This window comes from Halichoerus grypus, chromosome 10 (genome assembly GCF_964656455.1).
Source record: "Halichoerus grypus chromosome 10, mHalGry1.hap1.1, whole genome shotgun sequence".
Taxonomy (NCBI): Eukaryota; Metazoa; Chordata; class Mammalia; order Carnivora; family Phocidae; genus Halichoerus; species Halichoerus grypus.
Window position 1 is genome coordinate 124684527 of NC_135721.1, and position 11868 is coordinate 124696394.

Sequence of the window (11868 nt, forward strand, 5' to 3'; positions counted from 1 at the left end):
CCATAAGGACTATTCTAAACAAAGTGCAGCATGAATCGCTGCACTTATTGACAGTACCACTGTTGGACTGTTGGCTGTTCAAAGAATGTAGAAGCCTATACAATTTCGATGTGATTATAAATGAAATAAAATTCTCCAAAGGCTTAGCTGAAAACCAACTAATAATCAGTAATTACTAAATTGAAAACATGTGATGATAAAGATAATGCCACTTGAAAAACCATACTGACAAGAAAGAGGTTATCACACATTAAACTCCCCAAACTGGGAGGGGAAAGGATTGGACTTCTCACTTAAACTAGATTTATGAAGATGACCTTGATGGTATACTGTAACATCAGGGATATATAAGGAGTTATACTGTGATGAGTCAGGGATAAGAGAATGCTCTGCTTATGGTTTCTAAATCAATCCTTTAAGCTTACTTTAAAAACTATGCATTCCCTCATATTGGATTATCTCTTTCATTCTCTAATTAAAATAAGGATTATATCTTTAACTGTATCAGATTATTATTCCTAGGCACAGGAATGGGAAAAACAATGATAATTTATATTTACAGAATGCTTACTCTGTCCCAGGGCCTGTACTAAGAACATCATGTGCATTATCTCATTCAATCCTTTCTACAACTCTTGGAGTTAAGTACTATTATGATCTCTATTTTGCGAATGAGGAAATTTGAGATTTAGAGAAATTAAATGACTTATCTTAGGTCACATAATAGTCAGGAGGCAGAGACAGCTAGGATTCAAATCCAGATCTGACACCAAAATGCTTACCTATTATGCTATACTGCTCCAACAGGGAACGGAAAAACATGGTTTCCATTATGAATGCTTGCTAAGACTCCCTGATCAAAATGATAGAACCTGGGAAAGGCCCAGTCTTTGCCAGTCACACCAATGTTTAAGTGCCCCAGACACCCAGCAGAGCAGAGCCTATTCAATTGCCACTTCAATTTCTATCACCTCAAACTACATTTGACCCTTGAACAATGCAGGGGTTAGGAGTCCCCACGCAGCTGAAAAACTTGACTACCTAAAAACTTAACAGCCTACTGTGGACCAGAAGCCTTACTGATAACATGAACAGTTGATTAACAAATATTTTTGTATGTTATATGTATTATATACTGTATTCTTACAATAAGCTAGAGAAAAGAAAATGTTATTACGGAAATCATAAGGAAGAGAAAACACATTTACAGTACTGTAAAAAAAATTCGTATATTAAGCGGACTTGCGCAGTTCAAACCCATGTTGTTCGAGGGTCAACTGTACAGTGTTTCTGGCTTTGCTACCAATATTCTAATCACTTCAACACTTCAGACAAAAATTCTCTATCAACATTTAATTTCCTGCCCTTTTTCCTTCTTTCAAAGAAAGAGCACTTGCCTGATCAGCATATCTGAGTTCTAGTCCTAATGGGGGCGGGGGATGGTTAGTCGTCATTTGATTTCTCTGAGCCTGATGAAATGGATATTCTACCTGTGTTGGTTATGCTGATTCAAGGAGAACATCAGCTAAGAGAAAAAACTCACTAATTTGGATTCACAAAGATGGAGCTAATCTAAACTAGTAAAACAGCCTGTGCTACAAAAAAATGTAAAATACAGATTTATTTAACACAGGTAAAATTTCAACTGAACTGTACAAGTAGAGATCCTTCCAGAACTAAATTAACACACTTGAAAGGACAGTTTATAATCAGCTCATCAGATGCCTCTAGGCCTACTATGTGTCACACTCTGTACTACACCATAGAGATATGGAAATAATAAGGCTAAAGTCTCTGCTTTAAAGAAGTTCACTGTTTAATAAAGGAGAGTGGGACATATACACAGATAATCATAATCTAAAGTGGGTTTATGGCAGAGATAATGAAGGTCTGTGTATGTGTGTGTGGCGGGGGGAGGAACAAGACAGAGAGGAGACTGGAAAGAATAAGGGGTAGGAGGGACATGGAGGAGGCAGGGAGGCCTAAAAGAAACAGTCCTGAAGGATAAGTAGTTTACCAGAAAGAGAGAAGTCATTCCAGCACATGTAAAAGGTGAAGGAATGGCGTGAAGAACTTAATTAGAAATACTATAAGAAGTTTAGTGTAGGGAATAGGGGACAGGAAGAAGAAAAGAGAAAGGAATTACAGATGCAAGCCAGAGTTAGAAGGAGGTCACAAAAAACTTTGCTACTGAAAAGGAAAAAATTGGTGGCAAAAGGGCCTGTATAAACTGAGCTACCATAATAGAGTCTCAGTGAAGCTAAATTAATGAAGGCTTCCTGTATGTGTATTACCCAAAAAAGGGAGGCAGGAGTATTTAAACCTAAGACATTCAAAATGTTAACTATAGTAATGTTTTTCAAGGATCACTGGTTTGACAATGAAGGGAACAGGAATGAGAAAAGTATTTAAAAGGTTATGATTTTACCTTCAGTAAAGGAATATAAAATAAACTTAGGGCCAGAGTCAGTAATTAATGGCCCACAATATTAGTCTCACCCACTATTCTGGAAGAAATAGACAACCAAGCACCCTTCCTTAGTTTTTCCTAATATTTAAAAAAAAAAACAAAAAACCCCCCACACACACACACAACATACAATTTATCATATTAACTATTATTTTTTTTCGAGTAAGCTCTATACTTAACGTGGGGCTTGAACTTATGACAGAGATCAAGAGTAGCATACTTTACCAACTGAACCAGCCAGGTGTCCCTCATATGAACTATTTTTAAGTGTACAGTTTAGTACATTTGAGTATATTCATATGTTGTACAACAGATCTTCAGAACTTTTTCATCTTGCAAAATTAAAAACTCTTTATACCCATTAAACAGTTTCCCATGTCCCCTCTCCTCATTTATATATATACACATATTTTCATTCTTCACGTCGCGTTCCTTTAATGAAAATATATCAGCACCACCCAGGAAGATGGTTAAACGTTATTCTCAGACCCCATCTCAAACTTGGATGAAGCCTAGGAACCTGTATTTTAACAAGCTTCTCAGGTGATTCTTGGCAAGTATTTGGGAACTGTATTACCTATTTATCTCTTTAGCTTATGCATAACATATATTTAGATCCTCCATTTAGAAACTTCTCTAAACTCTTCTATTCAAGGAGCAATAACCAATAAACATCATGTTACAAAGAAAACGTCACGATAATGGCTAAAATCTGTCAAAGTATAACCCTTGAAAACAGTATAGAAAACATAATCACATAGCTACCTCCAAAGAAAATGGAATCATCAACCCAAGTTTCCATTGTACTACAGTTAATAATAATATCCAATTATAGGTCAGTGCCCCCGCCCCCAAGGAGGAGTGTGCACCAACAACTTCTTTTCAATTTTATTTGATCATTTAAAAAGTATCCTGAAAATCTAAGCTTCTTTTCCCAATTACCTACTTATAAAATAGCAAGAAAAATAATAACCACTGAGTTGCCACTTTTTGATAGCATATTATCCACTTCTTTGGTTAATAAATGGCAATCTGCCAACTAAAGTTCTCTCTAAATTCTGCCAACTAGACTTGTCGATATTGTTTTGCTGGCAGGGGCTAAAATTCCTGCTTCTTCTGAGGCATTTGGTTTTCGTATCTAAATGCATCTCTTTGCAAGAAGAGAAAAATGGTCACACATATGATTTCACATCCACACCACTAAAAGCAAGGTGGAGGAAATCTAAATTTAATAAGCAGACCAAGGAATCTTGGTAGGTCTGCTTTCTTTGTTCTCAAGAAGGTAAAAGCATCCTACTGATGTGAGTGGAAGGAATTACAATATTGAAAACTCTACAGATACTCTAACTATTGCTATTACCTCTAGTTCAAACTACGAAGCCAAAGAACATTTTATAGTTAAATTACAGTTTTGCTTAAAATGTATACCCAACCATAGACCAGAGTTGCCAATTCCTATTAGTAATCTGGGATATGAATAGATTAGTACTAGAATCTGCTTCAATCTTCTATTTCCAGTGAAAACTCATTTTCTAAAGCCTAAATCAGGGGGTTCTCAAAACTTTAATGTACATAAAAACTGCAGGGGTTGCTTCTGAAAGGCAGATTCCCCAGCCCCCACTTCCAGAGACTGGTCAGCTGGGGAGTTGGGGAGCAGTATACAGATTTGTACTTTCAACAAGCTGTTCTAGTGACTGATGCTGTCCTGAAATAAGTTTTCCAAAGAAAGGCTCAGTTCATAATCTTAAGTTTTTGCACTGAACGAAATCATATTTTTCCTATTTTTTTGTCTTTTGGGTATCAAGAATAATTTCTGAAGAGACATTTAAAAATAAATTTCTTGTATCATCTCTGATGGTAAATATATGTTATTACTATCTCAATCTCCAATTGCATAATTAAGTATACTCACTTAAAGTCAAATTATTCATAATTCAAAGTTCTCCAAAGCTTGCTCACTAACTGCAGGATCAACCTAATCTTCAGTAATTCAATCATTCTAGATCCAAACCAGGGGATCACTCAAGATATTTTATAGAGCTAAAGTTATAAGACATTCTGCTTTATAAATGTCCTCCAATGCAACTTAAGTTGCCCTGATGCTTCCCTAAAGTTGTTGGTCTTTATATAGGTCAACAAAAATACTGTTTTGAACAGGAAATAAAGGGAAAAGAGTCTTATGGTCTGCAAAAGTTCTGATTCTTTGAGGGGAATTATTTTCTTAACATAAAAGTAATTGATAATGAGCACTGGGTGTTCTGTACAACTGATGAATCACTGAACTCTACCTCTGAAATTAATAATACACTATATGTTAATTAATTGAATTTAAATTAAAAAAAAAGTAACTGGTCCAGTTGACCTATTATCTCGTTTTTTTTTTAGTGATAGGATAAAGAATGAAAATGACCATCCCTATAAATATTCATATCTGGTGGTAATAAAACCACCATTTAAAAAGCAGCAGGCATGCTGGTATTATGTATTTAGCTGTCAGTATACTTCATATTTCTCTAATGTGCTGCTGCTTCAGACAGTGGCCTTACCCTGATCCTTTCATTAACACTTCTCATTAATGAAAGTAGCATAAAGGGTAATTTTCTGTTGGTCACTGCCCTTCTAACTTCTTGATAGTTTAACTCTGCTTAAGCCAAATAGTCTAGACAAATGTGTATGCTGTTCACAGGACAAATCTTTTGGCACAAAAAAAAGCTGACTGAGCTTTAAAAGCACTTGTCTCAAGACACATGGTAATCATTAGTAAACCACAAGGTACAGAGATGAAACAGAGTGTGGCAGAAAGAATAGTCAGTTTGGGAAAATAAACATGTATATAGGAGGATAGCAAGAGAAAGGTACCAATGATACCTTCCTCTCTTGAACATCTACAGTGCATATGTTCAGCATATTAAAATTCTGGAATATGGACACCTCTTTACCTCATTATTTCCCAATTTTGCTTGACCACAAAATCTTTTATCTTCAATAGTATCTTGAATATGTTCTACTAAGTATGTGATTTGGGCAAAAAAAATCTAACTTCTCTGTGCCATTATTTTCTCATAAGCAAAAAATATTTAATAATATCAGCATACTTATCTCACAAGATGATTGGCAGGAGCAAATGAGTTGGTACTTTAAAACCTGCTTTGTAAATCATACGCACCGATGGTTGTATGTTATCATTACCATTAAGAGTGATAGTGAGTTTAAGAACAGACATTTCATTCTTTATGTGGGGAGTCAAAAACAAAAAAACAATGATAGTTGAAGGGAATATTAAATACATTTCCTCCACAGGTTTCTCATTCTAAAAAGCACAACTGAATTCCAATACTTCTCACAGTAGTAACAAGCCATACAAAGGCACTGCCATCTGCAGGCCACAGGGATGGAATGCTTGCAACGGTTACCAAGAATGAAGTTTCAAACCATGAGGCACTCTTTTTTTATCACACTTCTAAAACCTCTCCAAATGACTTAGCTTTTGAGCACTGGTAGACTGAAGCTCCATTTGCTGAAGTTCTGAAATGGACCTGAGTAGAAAATTCTCATTTCTTCTCTAAACAGCACTGATGCTGAGAAATGTGAAGAAGACCACCTTACACCTTAGCCTTATGTAAGTTCTACATTTTGCTCTTACCAAAGTAACCCCAAGGAATGTGGATTTTTTTTTTTTTTAAAGAGCCTTTGACGAAGCAACAACTGAATGGCCTGAGCACTTTCCTGAGTTTCCTTTCAATGAATTAAAGTAAATCTGCTCTCTCACACACAAAAAGAGTTATGAACGGACTACAAACAGAACAGACTGTTTACATAAATAAGTTAATCTCTCAGTGCCTCCCTTTCTTTGAAAAGACCTAATTAGCTTTATTCAACAATTCATCAATTGGCAGCATCTGATCTAGCAAGGAGACAGGAGCTCCTAATGCCTTCTTTAAATGTGCAGTATTCACCAGCATGTGACATGGAACAACATGCACCTAGAAAAATTCCTTCCACTGGGCCTTGAAATACGATTTCTCCAGCACATTCTACAAGGAAAACTACAGTTTCTATGTTTTAGGTTAAAAGATCATGTCAGAGGTTTCAAAGAGTACCTGGAGGGTGACAGATGAGCTAAAAGAAAGGCAAAGAAACAAGAATATAGGAAGAAACAGATGTTAAATAGCCAAGTGATCTCCAATACCCATAATGCAAAAGCTTGGGGTTTACTGGTTGGAAAAAGGCAACATGAAAGTTACTTTTCACACCCAGACTGGCTCATACAGAAAACATTAAATCTAGAGTTGTCAAAAACCAAAACTGCTCCATCTTCGTATGCAGAAATTGTCAGGTGGTTACCATGCCACAGTGCTACAAGAAAACTGAAGGGGCACACCGGGTGCACTTGAGCTGACAGTTCCTGCAGTTCCCTGGGACTATCGCTTGCAAGTCAATAATGAGAACAGTTTACAACGAAAAAGCCCTTATAATATCATCATCCCCGAAGATCCTGGGGCATTTCATGGAATCCGCTACGCCTCAGGGGAAAATTCTGTGCAGAGCGAAAGCCAGGACGACAATTAACCCCATACTCCTAGGGCAGCGTTTCCCAAAGCGTGGAACGCAGAATAACTTGAGGAGGAACAAGGACGCACTGTTTATTTTAATAGATAGGTATTTATTTTTTATGAGCATTAGAAAAATAACTGGCTTTCCATTTTGCGATTTACGTTTCCACCTTAAACAAATGTATTTAAGAAGGAGAAAAAAAAGGAGTCAGTTTAAAGAAAAATATTAACATTTGGTAAATAAATAACAGTACAGAAGGTACACGGACAGAAAGGTGCAACGCGAGAGACTGAAATTTGGGAAACGCCGTCCTAAAAAAAGGCCCCGGCGGGTCCTCGGGAGCGGAGAGTGCCCTGGGTCCAGGAGACAGAAGAGCCAGCAGGTTGGGGCGCTGGCTCTGTCGCTAGTTTCCGCGGTAACCTCGGGCACAGTTTCTTCCCCATCCTTGGGGCCCGGGGTCCGCGTTATAAAATGAGTGGGGGTATCACGCGACAAGGAGACAGACGCCTTGAAGATGCTGTCAAGGGGCCGAGAGGCGGCGGCGACGGGGGCCAGCGTTCGGTTCGCCGCACGGCGCTGCGCGCCCGGTAGAACGCCCGGAGAGGCGAGCCGCCTCGGTCCGAGTTCGAATCCCACCTGCGCCACCGACTTGCTGAGGGCCCGCAGGCGAGCGACTTCACCATTTCGAGAGAGGGACGCGGGGTGTGCAAGCCTACCCTACAGACAAGCTTAGAGGACTACTGTCGGCGGTTCGCGCACAGACAAGCGGCCGCGCTGCGGCGCCGCCCGGACCCGAGCCCACCACGGCTGGCCGGGCCTGGGCTTGACGGGAGCCAGAGGCCGCGCCCCGCACCGGGCATGCGCAGCTCCGCGCGCACCCGGAGAGGAGCCGAGGCCGCCACCGCGGCCGCGCGTCGAGCGGGCCCTCCCGCCTCAGCCTCCCCATCCGGCCCGAGCCCCCTCAACCGCCTGCCGTGAGCCCCACCCTCGGCGGACGGCCACCGCTTCCCGGCACTCACCGCTACCAGCGCGGCGGGCTCCCGGCCTCTCCTTCGCCTCAGGCCCGCCCCTGCCGCCTCCACCTCAGCCCACCTGCCCGCCGTAGGACAAAGGCGCCACCAACCGACCGGCGCGGGCACGAGGCAATGGCGGCTGGGGCGGAGAGTGGGGGCAGAGGGCGCGCACGCAGCGGCAGGCGCGGCAATGTCGTAAGAGCGCGTGGGTTTACGGCAGGGCTGTGTTGGGCGTCCATCTCCTTAGCAATGAGGGCGGGGAAGTGGCTTCCCGGCGGCCGTTGAGAACGCTAGGGGTTGCCTAGTAACGGCATCCAAGGCTAAGGATGGGGCCAGGCTTGGTCCCCCGACCCCAAAGGCTTCGCCTTTCTTCTGATTTTCGGAGCGCCTTCCTTCCATTCTAACTGTGGAAATAGATAATTTAAATCCTAAAATACTTCGATTTAGTTTTTCATAAAACGCAACAGAAAACAAAACACCTTTGGATGTGTGTTGGAGAATAGTATATATATTCCTGTAACCTCCGGATCCCAAGGAACAAAGAGAGCAGAGAGGTAGAAAAAACGCTTTATTTAAATTTACATTTAAATAGGCTGTGTACCCTATTAGTTTCGCTGACAAGGGGCAAAACGCTTCTGGTGATATAGTCACAGGTTCTTTTTGAGTTACTTCTTTCTGGAATATTTATTTAATGTAAAAAATAAATTTTGCAGAATATAACTGTTGACTATGAAGCATGCAATATGCTGTATTGTTCATTTAATCTCTAGAATAATTTGTCAGAGGGAATGGAATTTGCTCACATAATTGTAAATACATTTTATTAATCACAGCTATCGCTATATGAATCAGGTAGGCTTTTTTATTAGTTAGGAAATGCCTCAGACCCCGCGGGGGTCTAGTTTTTCTCCTTGTGAATAGTGCATGCCAAGAAAAAATGGTGGCTGTGGAATTGGAATGCTATGGGAAGTCAGATTTCTTTGACAACCACTCATTTGCTCATTCCTTCACTCATTTGCTCACTGAATGTTTTTTTTTTTAGTATACTTTAAAAAATTTTTTTATTTTATTATGTTATGTTAGTCACCAATATTACATCATTAGTTTTTGATGTAGTGTTCCATGATTCATTGTTTGCATATAATACCCAGTGCTCCATTTACTGAATTTTTTTATACACCTACTAGGTGGCCCTATGATTTATCAGACACCTACTTTCAAAGCACTGTCATGAGCAAATGCAGACCCATCTCTGCTATCTTGGAGATTACTTTCTAGTGGAGAGAGAGAATTAGGTGAATAATCACATTTGAGTGTATAATTACAAACAAGTAAATACTTGAAGGAAAGAAACAGAGACACAAGGATTGTCTAGTTTGTCTCGCCTGCGGTGAGTGCAGGGTGTGCCTGATTCCTATGGACAGATAAGCGTGGTCTTTGGGTCCTTAATAATTCATAATTCATCATGGCACCTGGGAAAATGGAAGCTGGGTGGTTTTTCCCACCTTGGCTGAGAGCTCCTAGAGCCAGATAGGGACGTCTACACCCAGGGATTTTTTTTTTCTTTAATTTTCCCCAGGTTGTTCACTCACTCTAGGTGAGAAGTCTCAGGATTTTGTGGATTCACCTGCTTCCCTTGTATCCTTTTGTGCGTAGGTTAAGAACCATACTTGACTCAGTTCAGAATCTTCTGTTTCTTTCTTGCGTTACCCCTTTTTGATGTTTATGCCATAAAATTGTATGCTTTTTCATTGTTTGTTGAATTGATTGATTCTCTTAATTATTTTTTGTTATCTTTTAACTTATTTTTATTATTATTATTATTTTTCTGGTTAGATATACAGGGACAGAGATTTTGTGGCCCAACTTCATCTTCCTATCTTTTCCCACCCAGAAAGTTTCACATTGTATCAGTTGTTATTCACACTGATCCATGAGATAGATGCTATATAATTTGAACTTCAATTCCTTAACATTTCAAACATGCATTAAAAGTACACAAAATAATATAATACATACCCTTCTACTCACTGCTAAGACTCTCTTCCCATTTCCTTCCTCTCCCTTCCCAGAGATAATCACTCTCCTGAAATACATTCCCACATATATTTTGTACTTTTATTATAAAGGTATATCTGTATCTCAATATCTCTCCAATCTGTATACTATTGTTTAATGTATCTAGATATATATTTTATGGGTCCTTTCCCAACTTGCTTTTATCTTTTTAACTCTGCTAGGTTTTCAAAATTTAACTGTGCTGAAACGTGTAACTACTTTTATGGTCCCTGGACCAGCAAGCAGCATCAGTAACACCTGAGAACTTGTTAGAAATGCAGAATTTCAGCCCTACCTACGCAAGACTCACTGAATCAGAAACTCCAAGGGTAGGACCCAGCCATTTGTCCTTTCCCAAGCCCTCCTTGGTGATTCTGATGCATCCTAAATTCTGAGAACTACTGCTCTAATGTATTCATTTTATTTGCTGTATAGTATTTTATTGCATGAATCGGCCACAGTTTGTGTATCTGTCCTAAGGAATAGTTAGATTTTCTTTCTACTACAAAGTGTGCTGCACTGAACATATTAGTACATATCTCCTTGGGTGCACATCTAGGATACACACTTAGGAGTAGATTTGCTGACTTTGTAGTATATATCACATCTTGAACTTTAGGAGGTTTAGCCAGACTGCTCTCCAAAGAAGTATGTGTGATGTATTGTTGTATACTCCTGCCTGCAACATATAAGTACCATTTCTAGATACCCTTATCAACTTTGGATATTTTCAGACTTTATTCATTTATTTATTTTTTGCTTATGACTGTAGGTATGCAATGATATCTTTGTTGTTTTAGTTTAAATTCTCCTGAATTTGGTGATATTGAGCATCTTTTCTTACAAGCTATTCAAGTTTCTTCCTTTATGAACTACCTGTTTATATTTCTAGACCACTTTTCCATTGAGGTATTTTTTTTTTTTTTTAAGATTTTGTTTATTTATTTGACAGAGAGAGAGACACAGCGAGAGAGGAAACACAAGCAGGGGGAGTGGGAGAGGGAGAAGCAGGCTTCCCGCGGAGCAGGGAGCCCGATGTGGGGCTCGATCCCAGGACCCTGGGATCATGACCTGAGCCGAAGGCAGACGTTCAATGACTGAGCCACCCAGGCGCCACATCCATTGAGGTATTTTTTTGTTTTTCTTATTGATCCGTAGGAGTTGTTTACATATTCTGGGTACTGATCTCATGTTAGGGTTAGGTCTTCTCGCTGCAGTTTATCGTTTTGTTAATGGTGTCTTGTCATTCACAAGTTTTACAGTTTAATGTAGTCATATGTTTCAACCTTCCCCTTTATGATTTGTGGTGTTCTGTGTCTTGTTTAAGAATTCCTTCCCTTGGGGCACCTGGGTGGCTCAGTCAGTTAAGCGTCTGTCTTCGGCTCAGGTCATGATCCCAGGGTCCTGGGATCGAGTGGGCTCCCTGCTTTGAGGGAAACCTGTTTCTCCTTCTCCCCTCTGCCTGCCGCTCCCCTCTCTTGTGCACACTCTCTCTCTGCCAAATAAATAAATAAATACAATCTTTAAAAAAAAGAATTCCTTCCCTTTCCTAATGTCATATAGATAGTCTTCTTCATAAATACTGTTATTATGTCGATTTTACAGGCGAGGCAGTTGAGGCACAGAGAGCTTATGTAGCTTGCCTAAGGTCCCAGAGCACTGGAGGTGAACAACTTGGGCTCTTGACCTCCCAGCTGCACTGCACTCCATGGTTTAGGAACTTCTTGCCGTCTTGCTCTGCTAGTTGTCTCACGAGAACACTTCTCAGCCTTT

The 11868-nt window shown here is 39.9% G+C and overlaps 1 protein-coding gene across 3 annotated transcripts in view; it reads right to left on the minus strand.

The window, feature by feature from the left end:
• NCOA5 (nuclear receptor coactivator 5) overlaps positions 1 to 8184 on the minus strand; it is a 29715-nt gene extending 21531 nt beyond the window's left edge. Inside the window, exon 1 of one of the 3 annotated variants that reach the window (XM_036075401.2) lies at positions 8044 to 8184. The gene's annotated coding sequence lies outside the window, so the exon portion shown is untranslated. The remainder of the gene's footprint in view (positions 1 to 8043) is intronic. The other 2 variants (XM_036075402.2, XM_036075403.2) reach the window with 2 other exon arrangements.
• Between the last annotated feature and the right edge of the window lie 3684 nt (positions 8185 to 11868).